At 44.0% G+C, this 15,627-nt stretch overlaps 1 protein-coding gene across 8 annotated transcripts in view; it reads left to right on the top strand.

Annotated features, from left to right (window-relative positions):
- CGNL1 (cingulin like 1) overlaps positions 1 to 15,627 on the top strand; it is a 104,647-nt gene that overhangs the window by 18,384 nt on the left and 70,636 nt on the right. The window contains exon 1 of one of the 8 annotated variants that reach the window (XM_083586257.1): positions 15,151 to 15,340. The exons of 6 other annotated variants lie outside the window; for them this stretch is intronic. The gene's annotated coding sequence lies outside the window, so the exon portion shown is untranslated. Of the gene's footprint in view, positions 1 to 15,150; positions 15,341 to 15,627 lie in introns of those variants that run through there. One more of the 8 variants, XM_083586261.1, reaches the window with a different exon arrangement.

The following is a 15,627-nucleotide window of genomic DNA, read 5'->3' as shown; positions in this document are numbered from 1 at the left end:
AGCATCTGGTTGGCCACTGTGAGAGCAGGACGCTGCACTAGATGGCCTGATCCAGCAGGCTCTTCTTACATTCCTACTGTGCCCTGAGGGTCAGGCTGTCTCCCAAAATCCACAAGGATCAGGCCTTGTGGCAACGCTGTTTCCCTTCAGAGGTCCTCAAGTGCCTCCCAAAGAATGGATGCTGTTAAAAACAAACAGTTTTTATTGATTTTTCTTTTTTTTTTTTTTTTTTAATAGTATTTTTTATTGCGTTTCTTTCCAAATTTTGTACATTGCAAGCAAATGAGGAGTTTACAAGAAACCATTTTTTTTTTTTTTTTTTTTTTATAACAAACCAATAAAAATCAAAACAAAAATAAATCCCAACTTGGACTTCCCCACCCCTTCCGATTCTGCGTTCTTTATATTAACCTTGTCAGCAATTTATTACCTTATGTCCTACCTTATTGTAACTTTTACATGTTATGTATCTAAATTCAATATATTATATCACAATTTTTATACCTTTAAAATAAACGTAACATGTTCAATTCATATTATCTCCTTTTCTCTTTTATCACTTGATTTACTATTTACTTAATCATGATTGCTAAAGCGTATCCTTTCCAAATCATGCACAATCTTAAGATTCATACAGTTTATAATACTTTTGCAGGTAGTCTTTAAACTTTTTCCAGTCCGCCTCAATTGTTTCTACATCCAAATCTCGGATTCTGCCGGTCAGTTCAGCTATCTCCATGTAGTCCATCAACTGCGTCTGCCATTCCTCCAGCGTGGGTAAATCTTGTGTCTTCCAGTTCTTTGCAATGAGTATTCTTGCTGCTGTACTAGCATACATAAACAAAGCTCTGTCCTTCTTTAACACTTTCTGGTCCACCATGCCCAACAGGAAGGCCTCTGGTTTCTTGGGAAAGGTATACCTAAATACCTTTTTCAACTCATTATAAATCATTTCCCAGAAAGCCTTAACCTTTGGGCATGTCCACCAGAGGTGAAAGAAAGTCCCCTCTGCTTCCTTACACTTCCAACATTTATTGTCAGACAGGTGATGTATCTTAGCTAACTTGACTGGGGTCATGTACCACCGGTATATCATTTTCATAATGTTTTCCTTCAAGGCAGTACTTGCCGTGAATTTCATTCCGGTGTTCCATAACCTTTCCCAGTCTTCAAACATAATGTTGTGTCCAACATCCTGTGCCCATTTAATCATAGCAGATTTAACTGTCTCATCCTGTAAATTCCACATAAGCAGCAAGTTATACATTCTAGATAACAGCTTTGTCTTTGGTTCTAACAATTCTGTCTCTAGTTTCGACTTTTCCACCTGGAAACCAACTTTTTTATCCATTTTGAAAACCTCTTGAATTTGAGCATAATGTAGCCAATCTCGCACCTTATTTTTTAGTTTATCCTGGCTCTGCAACTTCCAATTGTCTCCAATTTTTTCAGTTAGTTCCCAATATTTCGGCCAGTAGGCCTCCATATTGGGTCTTTTTCGGGCCTTGGCCTCCACTGGTGATAACCACCTCGGAGTTTTACTCTCTAATAAGTCTTTATATTTCATCCAGACTGCAAAAATTGCTTTTCTGACAATGTGGCTTTTAAACAATTTATGTGCTTTAACCTTGTCGTACCATAAGTATGCGTGCCAACCAAAAGCATTATTAAAACCTTCCAGATCTAGGACATCAGTGTTTTCCAACAAGAACCAATCTTTCAACCAGCAGAAGGCTGCAGCTTCATAGTACAACCTCAGGTCCGGCAGGGCAAACCCCCCTCTTTCTTTTGAATCTGTTAATATTTTGAACTTTATTCGGGGCTTTTTGCCCTGCCAGATAAATCTAGATATATCCTTCTGCCATTTTCCAAAGCAATCCACTCTGTCCACGATCTGTAAGGTTTGAAACAAAAATAACATTTTCGGCAACACATTCATTTTTATAGCTGCGATTCTTCCCAACAAGGAAAGTTTCAATCTTGACCAAATTTCTAAATCCTTTTTAACTTCCAACCAACATTTCTCATAATTATCCTTAAATAAATTCAAATTTTTGGAGGACAAATAGATCCCAAGGTATTTCACTTTTTTAACCACATTCAGCTCTGTTTCTCTCTGAAACCCCTCTATTTCTGTAATTGTTAAATTTTTGGTCAGAACCTTAGTTTTTTGTTTATTCAACCTAAATCCCGCCACCCGACCAAATTCAGATATAAGTTCAAGAACTTTTTTTGTACTGGATTCTGGCTCCTGCAGTGTCAAAACTAGGTCATCTGCAAAAGCTTTCAGTTTATATTGTTTCACTCCGACCTCTATCCCTTGTACCAACCGGTCCTCTCTGATCATATTCAGTAGCACCTCCAGGACTGAAATAAATAACAGAGGGGATAGAGGGCACCCTTGTCGTGTCCCTTTTTCAATTTTAAATTCCTCCGTCACCACATTGTTCACTATTAGTTTAGCTTTTTGTTCTGAATAGATTGCATGTAATCCATTCTCAAACCCCCGTCCTACTCCCATCCCTTCCAAGTTCTTCTTCATAAACATCCAAGATATGTTGTCAAAAGCTTTCTCCGCATCAATAAAAATTAACACCGCCCTTGTGTTCCTGTTAGTCTGCAAAAGTTCTAAAATGTCAATGATGTTTCTAGTGTTCTCATATAAATGTCTACCAGGGAGAAAGCCTGCTTGGTCTTTATGAATTACTTCATTTAAAACTTTTTTAAGTCTATTTGCCAAAATGTCTGCAAATATTTTGTAATCCACATTTAGGAGTGAGATAGGACGGTAGTTTTTAAGCTGAGTCTTTTCAGATTCTGACTTAGGTATCAATGTGATGAAGGCTTCTTTCCACGTTTCTGGTGCCCTCTTCCCATCCATGATCTGGTTGCATACCTCCAACAAAGGTTGTATCAAATAGTCCTTCAGAACCTTATAATATTTGGAGGTAAGCCCATCCGGGCCTGGAGATTTGCCTAGTTGCATGTTCTGAATGGCACCTTCAATTTCCTGTGAGGTTATTGTAGAGTTCAAGATTGATCTTTTATCTTGAGTTATTTTTGATAGTCCATTTATCTTTAAAAATTGATCTATCTCTGATTCTTTCTGGGGCCCCTGTGCATACAGTTCTTTGAAGTATCTGTGGAAACACTTCCTAATTTCTTCTGGTTTCTGTACTATCCTTCCATCAATCTCTAGATTTGTTATCGTATTTAGCTTTTGTCTTTTTTTCAGCTGCCAAGCTAGCAGCTTTCCACATTTATTTGCTGATTCAAAGGATCTTTGCTTCATCTGTTTTATTTTCCATTCAATCTCCTGATTGATCAATTTTGAGTATTCTGCTTGGTGGAATTTAATTTCTCTCAGCACCTCCTTGGACTTTGGTTTGGTTCTCAGTTTTTTCTCTCCTTGGTGTATTTTCTCCAGTATTTTGTCCTTCTTTCCTTTCCAGAGTTTTTTCTTAATTATATTCTGTTGTATCAGAAACCCTCTCATAACAGCTTTGCTTGCATCCCAAATCGTTCTTTTTTCAACTGTAGTATTCAGATTTATCTCAAAATAATCCTTTAATGTTTTTTGGGCCTTTTTCACAATCTCTTGATCTCTTAGTAGTGTGTCATTCATTCTCCATCTGAAGGAACCGGGTTGAGTTAATCTAAGTTCTATTTTCAAGGCGTTGTGGTCGGAGCATGTTTTTGGGCAGATTTCCACCTTTTTAGTCTTAGGTGCCAGCCCCCTGGAAGTCCAGATTTGGTCGATCCTTGACCAGGACAGGTGGGCCTCAGAGAAAAAAGTTCCTTCTTTACCTAGGGGGTTCTTTGTCCTCCATATGTCGATCAAATCCAGATTGTCAGTCAATTCGAAAAAAGTTTTAGGCAGTCTGCCGTCTGATGTTAAGTTCTGGTTGTAAGACTTATCCATATGTGTAGACACCACTCCATTCATATCTCCCATCATTATGATGTTAGCATAATCCAGATAGTCCAGCAGCGTCTCATGCAGCTTCTTGAAAAATTCTAATTTCCCGTCATTTGGGGCATAAATTCCTAATATCAATATTTTTTCTCCTTGGGTTTGAATTTCAATTGCCAAAATTCTTCCTTGTTCATCCTTAAATAAAAATTTTGGTGTCAGGCTCTCCTTGGCATAAATCACCACTCCTCTTTTCTTTACTTTGTCAGACGAAATAAATTCTTGGCCTAGTCTTTTATTAACCAAAACCTTCCTGTGGAGCCTGGTCACATGGGTTTCTTGTAAGCAAATAATGTCCAATTGTTCTTTCTTCAATATGTGAAATAACCTCCTTCTTTTCTCCGGGGAATTTCCGCCATTTATATTCCAACTGAGTAGCCGCAGAGACATCCTGAACTATTCTGCCACACCTAGAGCGGTGTGTCTTCTTTCTCCTCTGGTTCCGAAGGTGCAGGTGTTGCTCCACCTGGGTTGAGTATAGGCCAATTAGCTGCTGCTTCTTTTTGGAGATCTTCTCCGTGGTCGTGCAGGAACTTTTGTAGGTCCTCTGGTGATCTTATTTTAACCTTCTTCTGTTTGTAAGTAAATGATAGCCCTTGTGGGAACTCCCACCTATAAGGAATTGTGTTGAGTCTCAGCAACTTAGCCAATTCTGAATAGGTGGCTCTCAAGTCCAATAACTGTTTAGGAATATCTCGGTAAATTTCCACCCTTTTCTCTTGTATCACAATTGAGTTTTTGAAATGTAGGCCTAGTATTTTGTCTCTCTCTTCCCTTGATCTCAAAGCTATTAAGCAGTCTCTGGACCTGTCTTTTCTTACTAATCTTCCCAACCGAAAAGCCGATACAATTTTGAAATCACTTTCTTCTTTTAAGTCCCAGAACTTTGTAAACTCTGTTGTCAAAAGTCCAATCAGATCTTCTTGTTCAATTTCTGGGACTGCCCTTAGCCTGAGGTTGGTCTCGCGATTTTTCAATTCCACCAACGAGAGATAGGTTTGTTGGTCCCCTATCTGTTTATGGAGAGGCTTGACTTCCGCTTTAACTTCCTCGACTTCTTTTTTAGCTGATGTTGCAATTTGAGCGGCTTCCCCTGCCAGTTTACGATTCTCTTCTGTTGCTCCTTGCAATTTTTCAATTGCTAGGTTATGTTGGGAAACCTGATCTGTCAATTTCTGGATCGAGGATGTTGCTAGATCAATTTTTATTGATTGGTTATCAATTTTTTGATTTATTGCTGACAATTGTTCCAAAACTTGTTTCAGTATTCCCTCAGCTCCTCCTGCTGCCATATCTTCCTCTTCAGATCTTTCAGGCTTTTCGGTTTCTACTTTTTGTGTCGCAAGCACAGCTGGAACTGATAATCTACGTCCCTGAGTTAAAGTTGTTTGCAAAAGCTGTGCTTGCTTTTTTGCTTTCTCTTTCTCCTTAGCTTCTTTAGCTTTGGCTGCTCTTGTCTTTCCTGTGCCACTCATCAGTCAATGTTCAAGGTCAAATGTTGTAGTCCCATGGGAAAGGCAAGCCCAAAATTAAAAACAGTCTATTGAGAGAAGATAAACAGAAAAACTTTTCCCAGGCCTCTATATTCCCAATGTCCTCTAGGGGGAGTGCCACCAAAGTTTTAGTAAGAAGAAGATAACTTTTCCGCCATTAAAGTCCCTTTGTTCCAACTTTAAAAACAATTTTAAAGGCAAATTAGTTCCAGCACACTAAGAAAAAAGTCCTGCAGAGCACTTTTAAACATGTAACAAAGTTCCAGCAAGGTGCCTGCAATTGTATCCACTTCAGCTAAGTAAGCTCAAAATTACACTCTCCAGTTACAAAAGTATCTGGAAGTTTGCAACAGTTCCGCAGTTTAAACAACTTTACCCGGCCACCCGGGAATTTGGGGTTAGAATCTTCCCTTGCCCCTTGGGGGACCGCTCCAGGTCAAATTTATGCTGTATTTATTCTTTAAAAGGAAAATTCAAATGTGCACGAAAGTCCCAGTTTAAAGCTTTAAAGCTTCCCTGTTCACAGCGCTTTCCGCTCTTTAGACCGTCTGCTTTGATCTTGAAAGCAGTGCCGGAAGACGGACTTCCTCTTTCTCATCTCCCGTTTTTAGCCAAATTTTCCAAATTAATTTGTAGGATCTTGGGTCCTTACTCACGGGTTTGATGTTTCAGCCCGATGTTTCTTGGAAGAAAGGTCAGCGCTCATCCGTGACAGCCGCGCGGCTTCGCCTCCGCAGAAAGAGCGATGAACCCACAGCACCGCTCCCCCTCCTTCACTCCGGAGCCCCTTACGGGGTTCCTTTTGTGATTTCGGGGTCGCTCCAGGTGCCCGCCGGGTCCCACGGCCACGGACTCACTCTGCCCGTGGTTTATCTTGATGGGTTGCCGCTGCGCCGTCGCGAACAACCCTTTTCTGCGGTGCCCCTCTTCAGAACTCGAAGAGGTCCGCCATCACGGTTTCGCGCCGCCTCCGGAAGTCCTATTGATTTTTCATTTTATACATGAATGGATGCTGTTTGGACATCTCAGCATTGGGCAAAGTGAGTGGGGAATCATGCGCTTGCGCCCATTAGGCTGTTCTGCTTCTCTGAAATTTGTCCGTTACAGCCCATGGATTCATGGGCTTCTGGAACCCAGGAGCAGCAGGAGGCCGGTGACACTGGAGGAGGAAAAGGAGGAGAGATGCTTAGGGTGGGTTAGGATCCTGTACTGTGCAAGAAGGGCTTCTCTCCTCCACACTCTTCAGTGAATTCACTGGACATAATCATCTTTCATTGTTAGCCCTTCCCTTTATTTTTTCCTGCTTCTATCTTATTTTCTAGTCCTTGGAACCTCTGTAGTTTGTCCTTAGCAATCAGGATACTTCTTTCCTTGCGGTGGGTTCATCTGAGATCAGATAGTCCCTAGAAGTTATTTTCTGCAAATGCTACTACTGCACAATAAGTGTGGGTGGATGTGAAAACTTTGCAAAGAGGCTTAGGCACGACTCCCGCTGTGCAGGAGCGAAAGACCAGGCACTCATTAAGAATTCACTGTACAGTAAAATAGTATACTGCACCTCTCTACTGAGAAGTAAGTCTCCTTGTGTTTAATGGGGCAGTCTAAGCTTTGGTTTAGGGTTGGCACTGAGGGGAAGAGTTTTTGTGCCTTTAACATAAATTCAGCTGGTTAAACCTTTTCTAGTAACAAAATACAGTTATGGGGAAAGCTCCCCCATGACTCCACTGTCTGATTTTGTGTTATGCCAGGCTGCCCTATGGCAACCATGTTGTGTTATGCCATGCACCAATGACAGCCATTTTATGACTGGCGCCCACAGCACGTTCTCAAAATTTGAAATGTGCCCACTGGTCCAAAAATGTTGCTGAACCCTGATCTGCTTGGAGACATGTGGAGCAGCATCAGCTGACGCTTGGTTTGCTACAATCAATGATATTTCCCCCAATAGTCCAATTCCTATTTTCTATTTTTAAAAATTCTTTTTGGAGTCTCTCGCTCCCCTCAGACCATTGAAAGGTTTGTCCTCTATAAAGAGGCTCTTTCCCTGCTAGTATCTCTGCTCCTCTGGCCACCTGTAGAGCCAGGGATGATACAAACAGTGCGCTGGTTCTGGGGTGGTTGATGTGTCACAGAGTACTTCAGTTTTTGCACAATGTCTGTTGATGTCATCTGGGATAAGCAGAGAGGTAGACAGTTTAATGATGGGCCACACATCTGTAGCTGGTAGGGAAGGTAAAATTAAATGTCTTAAACAACTTTGGGAGCTCTCAGAGAGTCACTATTTTGGGGTGGGATTCAATCAAATATTGCCAAATACATGCACTATTAAATTTGGAGTTATTGCACAACAAGCTCTATTCTCTCCCAAATCAGACTTTTTACAATAAGGATAATGATACACTAGAAAGTTTGGGATAACATTTTCTTGGCACGACATTGTCGAACTTCTTCTCAAACAAATCAGAATAAACGCTCAATAAATACCCACAAACTTTGTGCAAATAAGTTGTCTGGAAGCGACCTTCCTGTTAAGGGTGTTGCTTAAGCGCTGTTCCCATTGTTGACTTGACAGCAGAGGGAGGGAGGCGAATAAAGAACCAAACAGGTTCAGGTTAGCAGCATGTTCACCATCCACACTGTTAAGTTTTCACTGCTGTTTTTCCACCACTCTATTCCTGACTTTTCATGATGGGCTGCTAGAACCATCTGCCCACCCTCTTCCCTTGTTGCAACTTCAGCCTAGGACAGCAGGCTTAAAACTCCCTGTCCTTTTTCCTTGTCTGTTGTGGGACTGCTTTGTCCCATGCTTTGGGGAAACTTCACTCATTTCATTCTGAGCAGTAGCTGTATTGGGAAAGGACCGTCATAGCTCAGCAGTGCAGAAGGCCCCAGGTTAAATCCAGGTAGGGCTGGGGATGTTGCCCTTCTGGAATCCTGGAGAGCTGCTGCCATGACTGTGCTGCACGGACCAAGGCATGGCATCTCAGACAGAAAAATACCTTAGGCTGACTCTTGAGCTGTAGACATCTTGGATTGAATGCAATCTGTAGGATCTGTGTGTAATGCGGAGAGCATCCTTTCTGGTAACGTGAGTGTTGAGGAGGCCCTGCAACTCTGAATGTTCTTCCCAGTTCTGTTTGGCACAGTATTGAGCAGGACTCCTTGATGTTGGTGCCTTCCCATCTGGGCAATCTCTTGGGTCTTTGACTGTACAACCCCTTACATGTCTACTCTGCCAGAAGTCTCCTTGGGGAGGAATTCCAGGGCCACTGAAAGAGAGTGGCCACTGAAGCCACTGAAAGAGAGTATAACTGCCCTTCTCTTCCTAAGGCTTTGGAGGGCTGCTAAAGAGTTTGCTGGTGTTAGTCTCCAGCTGCTGACTTTAAGATTATGTATTTTTATTGTTGCTTTGTTGAGGTTGTTAATGGCTTACTGGCTTTGTGGTAAGCTTCAGTCTTGATTCTCATCTGTGCCATCCTCTTCAGCCAAACAGTGACATAAACATCTGAAAAATAAAAAAATCAGTAATATGTCCAGACTCCTGAGTGGAGATTGGCCAGGACATTTCCTTTGTGTGTGTGTCCTGTTTCCCTTTTAAAGTTGCCTGTACTTCTGTGGGTTGTTCGCTTTTTAATTTAAATAATGTTACTACTGTCTTTTAAACCATTGCTCTTTGTGCTGATTGTCAGTTTAATTTTTTGGAGAATATGCCAAATGGTCCTATTTGAAGCAAGGGGTCTGAGAACAGAGTGAATTGTATGGTTTCCTCATGTTGATGTCTGTGCACTTGGGAGACAGAATCCCCAGCCCTATTTTTGTCTTGCATCAACTACAGAGGGATCTTCTGGTGTTTGCATGCTGTTAGGCTAGAACTTGGAGGCGGCAAGGGGTTGGTTAAAAGTTGAGACTGGAGACTAAAATGTCTTGGGGCTGCGTGTGGAAAGAACAGGACTCCTGTCTGATGTGCTGGCTCTGGCAGTAGACGTGGGACTGTTTTGGGTTGGGCACGCCGGGAAAAAGGAAGGAAACTTCATTTTCCTGATGAGATTTTGACACCACCATTAATGTCTCTTTTGTCTGAATAACTCATATTGGGTTGAGATGTGTGTTATGCATGCAAATCAATGAATGAATGTGTAAGGCTAGGTAGGATTCAGGACATGTTTGTGTTTGCTTTCCATTGTAACCAGAAGCATTCCTTGTTCAGCTGTGAGGCGATGATGAGTGCAGTGATCTCTAAGGCTATTTTGCGACACGTAAAACAAGTCCTTGGTTCTTTCTGGATTTGCTGGTTTACCTGGAGGCTGTGCAGCTGGTCTGGGGAGGGGGTATTTCACACCAGTCTCTAGCACTGCTTTGCACCTTCCTTAAGTCATTTTGCCTGGCTGGAATGTGTCCTTGATTTATGGTAATACCACTTGCTTGCCTGGACCCAGAGGGGAGAGAGAGAGAGAGAGAGAGAGAGAGAGAGAGAGTGTGTGTGTGTGTGTGTGTGTGGCAAAAACACACTTTTTCATGGCTGGAATGTGGCCTCTTGCAGGAAAGAAAGAGTTTTGTCCATTGCTATCTGGTCCTGCCAAATTGCCCTGATATGCAGCTGCCAGAAGGTTCCCCATAAAGCAATGCAGCCTTCCAGCTGGATAAAAGTTCCCCATTCCTGCTTCAGAAAAACAGGTTCTGGTATATTTTACTTTATTTCTTCTACTACATTACTATGCTTTTCTCCAAGGAGCTTACAGGTTCCCCACACCCACCCACAGCACCCATTTTATCTTCACAACAACCCTGTAAGGTAGGATAGGCTGAAAAACAGCAACTCACCCAAGATCAGCCACCCACAGAATTTCACAGGGTTGTGTGTCTTGAGCGCAGCGGGTTTCTCTGGCCTTGGCTCATCTTCCCTGATCATAGAACAATGTAAGGTGGAAACTTTTGTCCACATTTGCTTGTGGAAAAGCAGGTCATAGCTGTCAACGTTTCCCTTTTTTTAAGGGAAATTCCCTTATTCCGAATAGTATTCCTTGCAAGAAAAGGGAAAAGTTGACAGCTATGAAGCAGATATAGCTATGTTGTTTCTTGTGGAGTTTTGATTTCTTTAATGTATGCTTGTTTGATAAGCAACCTTTGAAATAAACTCACACGTGAGAAAGGGCGAAGTTAAGCCACCTGATGTTGGAAAGGGCCTGACATTTTTGGGTCTCAGGATGGAAATGTTGGCAGGGTTTGAACTGACCTGTCATTACCACAATGTTAGGGTAGCAGATGGAAAGGGAAGCATCTCTTTCAGAACTCCTGTAAAAACATGCATAGGGCTTTGGGGAGCAAATCCTGACCATCTTTTGTCTGAGGCTGTAGTATTAAGGAGAAAAGTCTCTCTCTCTCTCTCTCTCTCTGTGTGTGTGTGTGTGTGTGTGTGTTGACTTTGAGCAGCAAAAACTGAGACTTGCAAATAATTAAATTGCTGTGGGTTAGGCTGTCAGGAGCTGCTCCCCTGGCAAGCCCTCTGTTGCTGCTTGTAGTGGATTTAGACCACGCAGGTGGCGCTACGGTCTAAACCACTGAGCCTCTTGGGCTTGCTGATCAGAAGGTCGGTGGTTCGAATCCCTGCGACAAGTAGATAAATAGGTACTGCTCTGGCGGGAAAGTAAACGGCGTTTTTTTACGCTGCTCTGGTTCACCAGAAGCGACTTAGTCATGCTGGCCACATGACCTGGAAGCTGTCTGTGGACAAACTCTGGCTCTCTTGGCCAGTAAAGTGAGATGAGCGCCGCAATCCCAGAGTTGTCCGCAACTGGACCTAACGGTCAGGGGTCCCTTTACCTTTACCTAGGCTGTCGGGAGGTGCTCCCTTGGCAAGCCCTCTGTTGCTGCTTGTCAGAGAATTGGAGGGCACTTCCTTTCCATCTTAGTATAGCATGAGAAGAACTGTTCTCCACCTTCCTTAGGGGTTGGGCTGAAAAGGCCATAGAACCAGGCTGAGCTAGTGCAGAAAGTTTATAAAAACTGGGCACAACATGCTTGATTGCAGAAATGTGTGGCTTGTTGTGGGTGGGGTGTGTGTGTGTTGATTTGCTCACCCAGCATTAACATTTAACATTAATGTTAAACTTTGACAAGTAGCTGAAACCTTAACTACACATTAGCGTGTTAAAGCATAATTCCTTCAAGCTCCGGTGTTTGCTGCAAAAGCAGAGACAGCTGCACCATCTCCTTGGCTTCTAAATTCATTTAATTATTGCAATGTTGGCTTTTTGTGAGCTACTGGATGTATACACCTGCACTGTAGAAGATCCATCAAGATCTCCAAGATCCTGAGACACTCTGGGGGAGGGCTGGTCAAGTGGGAGCTCCTGGAGGATGGCACCAGAAATAATGAGTGCAAAGTTTGTTTTTAATTCACACTTGTACTCTGGCATGTCCTGTGTGCTGAGAAATGGGGGCCAGGCTGGGAGGGAGGTCTGGGTGAATGTAACTCAGAAGGGAAACAAGAAGAAAACTTTGGCTCACCCCTTGCAAAAGGAAAAAAGAAAAAGCTGGTAGTTGTAGTTGGGGAAACTTTTTCTTGTGCCATTGTTTTGTACCTGTGACCCTTGCCCCCTCCCCTGGAGAGCCTGTTCTGTCCAACTTTCACTGTGAGCCACTCTTGGCTGCTTCTCCATTGTCTCTCCCACATGGAAGTGATGTCAGAGTACAGATGTTTCCATCTCCAGGTTTTTCTCTAGGTAGTCAAGCACTACAGTGACTCAGGGGTCAGTCATTGGTTTTCCAGCTGGGCCCCTTGCAGCCCTGCTGGAACCTTGGAGGAGACCAGAGTCCGAAAGGACCCTGGAACAAAACCAAACTCTGCAATAGGCTTAGATTACAGCTGGGGTCTGGAGGGTAGCCCAACGATTGCCTCTTTCTCTTTCCAAAATACCTAAGGAGAGTTTGCTTGGGCTCCAGTAGAGGCTTCTGTCTTGGGGCTAGGTGTGTGTGTGTGTGTGTGTGTGTGTGTGAGAGAGAGAGAGAGAGAGAGAGAGAGAGAGAGAGAGAGATTTGGCAGAAAAATAGGGAAAAGTTTCACTCCATCTCTCTGCACACCGTAATCCCAATCCTGCTCAGGAGATCCCCGTGTCTCCTATTTAAAGAATCTGAAATTTCCACATTAAATGCAAATTTAATCTATCACCTGGAAGGGGTGGAGGGTGCCTCAAGTAGCTAGATGACCTCTTCTGTGGTCTGGAATATGATGCTTACCAGTGAATCAAATGAGGAGCCTCCAGTGTCTGCCCTCAGAAATGATAATTAAGGTGGGCCCATGCTTTTATAACACCTCCCCTTCTTTCCTTCTGTTTCCCTCTCATTAATGGCAAGAAGAATAAATTGTGGTTCTTGTACAAATGGGAATCAAGCACTTCGTGGCCTGACCTGTCCCAGAGGGCTGTCGTGAGGTGCGGGCGCTGCTCTCAGTGGGTAACGAAGACGATAAATATCCATTGTGATTATTTGAAAATACCCATCTTTTCCAGAAAGGCAGCTTTTGACCAGCTCAGTTTCTTTGGTTCACTTCTCCTAGCCCCTTTGTGGGGAAGGGTATTCCAGCCTGACGGTTGTCACCATGACTCCTACTTATCTGCATCAGGTACAGATGGTTTGGAGCAGGTGCTGCTTTGGTGGGAGGTGGGCTTACACCCCCTCCCCAATGCTATGCTATTCTTCTCTTCCTCTTTGATTCCACCTCTTCCTTACCAGAGTATGGAATAGAAAGCTCCCCCCACAAAAAAAGTTAGCTTGGCTGGAGGGTTGTCATGCATGAAGGTGAATTGTTTGAGGAGCTGCTCCAAGGGCACAGCGACTTGCCTGCTCCAGGAAGTCCTCCTTTTGGATCCCTCCCTCTGGCCCCTTTGCTGTACTGCAAGAGTTGTTTACCCAACAGCTGCTGGGAGCCAAAAGTGCCCTTGGAGAACAGAAGTTTGAAAGGCACGGAAATTCACCCTCCTGTAGAGCCCCGGGAGCTCCTGCCTCTTTATTGGTGCTGGCAAAGGATCCCTACCCTCCTCAAAAACCCCAGCGCTCTGGAGTGTGTGAACTGGCTCAAATGAGGTTTGGAAGTCATTCAGAGACAAGTGTACATGTTGCTGGGACAAAGGGCTCTGAACCCTCCAGAAATGCAACAAAAATGCAAAAGACGATCATTAATATTTGCTAACTGGAAGATTGCAGAGTTTGCCCCAGGATGAGGAAGAGCAGAGATGGGATGGAGGCTGCCTGGCCCAGTGGGTTGGTTTGGGCCTCCACTAATACCAGCAATCTAGGATCTGAGCCTCAGAGAAGGAACCCTGTGCTCCCTGATAAAAAGTATCCCCACTGATAGAAAATGATCCTCTGGCTTGGAAAGCTAGGCTGAAACTCTTCTCTGTGATAGGTATGTATAGATTTTCATGGGAATTCTTTCAAACTTTGCACCATGAAAAATAGGTGTCTCAACCTGTGGGTCCCCAGATGTTGTTGGACTACAACTCCCATCACCCCTGAGCTCTGGCCTTGCTAGCTAGGGGTGATGGGAGTTGTAGTTCAACAACATCTGGGGACCCACAGGTTGAGAAAGGCTGGTTTATAGGATCTTTTGACTTGAAAGAAGCTGTTGCCCTTCCCCAGTAGACGAGATCACCTGAGCTGGGGGGGGGGGATCCAGGGCTAGTGGAGGAGCACATGGGGCTCACCCCATCCCACATGCAGAATCCTACTAGACAGGCAGGTGAAGCTTTTATTCACCACAATATCTGAGGTGAGCAGGCTGCCTTAGGGAGCCCAGAAGGGTTGGGGTTCTCCCACCCTCCAAGCAGTACCTGCTGTCTGGGGCCACAGGCTCACCCTACCCAATGGTAGGACTGATGCTGGAGGAGGGGAACCCTTTCACTCTGCCATTTCCCCAATTAACAAGCTATATCAGGGGTCAGCAACCTTTTTCAGCCGTGGGCCAGTCCACCGTCCATCGGACCATGTGGTGGGCCGGACTATATTTTGAAAATAAAAATAAAAATGAACGAATTCCTATGCCCCACAAATAACCCAGAGATGCATTTTAAATAAAAGGGCACATTCTACTCATGTAAAAACACGCTGATTCCCAGACCGTCCGTGGGCTGGATTGAGAAGGCGATTGAGCCGCAACCAGCCCCTGGGCCTTAGTTTGCCTACCCCTGAGCTATATGCCCTGCTTCATTCCCTCAGTGGCTGATAACAGCTGGGTTGGGGGGAAGAGTTCAAAACAGGAAAAGGGGAGGTGGGGGGGAAGGGTCAAATAACTACCCTGTGCTGAACTGAACCTGTCCCTCCCAGACCCCCCCCCAGGCTTGTGGAAAACAGCACACCTCTGTCAGGCCTTGAAGTGATGCACAGATAATTGAGCTCTTTGGCTAGACAGGAGCTCAGAAAGCTGCTGGCACCCCCCCATCTGTCTGATTCTTTATTTTGCATCTTCTGAGCTAAGGCTGGTGCAGGTGGGGGGGGGAGGTGCCTGGTTCTTGCTGACCAACAGCTTGTGGGCACTGAACTGTGGACCCAGTGTGTCGGCGGTCTTTTGCTTTTGATGGATAGCGTTGCATTGAAAGTCCAAAGGCTCTTCTGGCAAATTTTAGAGAGGAAAACAAACAAAGTGGCGCAGCGGAAGTTGACTTTGTTTGTCTGCATGCTACATGCTTGCAACCACCCTCCTCTAAGTAAACCCCGCATTGTATGCCTGGGTTGGCTAGAGGTGGCCTGCAGGGCTTTGCCCAGCAGTTTGGAGCAGTTTCCTGATTCTCCTGATGTTCTCGGGATCTGCATGCCGGCCGTGATTCAGAGGGAAGCCTTTAGAACCCGCAAGGAAAGGGTTGTTGCGTTATTCCTGGAAGTAAGAGTTTATTCTACTCTAGCAGGAATGGAATGTATATTGGTTAAAATTTACTTTACCATAAAAATTGGAGATAATTTGCCTTCAGTATAAATATTTACAAACTGCTCATGTAAGTTGTCAGGATTTTCCTGGTTGTAAGCAACAGCGGTGACTAAAAGACAGAAATGCAAACAAGGTCTTCAGTTTGAATGTCAACTCCTCTATACCAGGCATAGGCAAACTCCGGCCCTCCAGATGTTTGGGACTACAATTCCCATCATCCCTGACCACTGGTCCTGTTTTCT

The sequence above is a fragment of the Podarcis filfolensis genome (genome assembly GCF_964270895.1).
Source record: "Podarcis filfolensis genome assembly, chromosome: 14".
In the NCBI taxonomy this organism is placed as follows: Eukaryota; Metazoa; Chordata; class Lepidosauria; order Squamata; family Lacertidae; genus Podarcis; species Podarcis filfolensis.
This window is presented reverse-complemented; position numbering and strand designations above follow the sequence as displayed.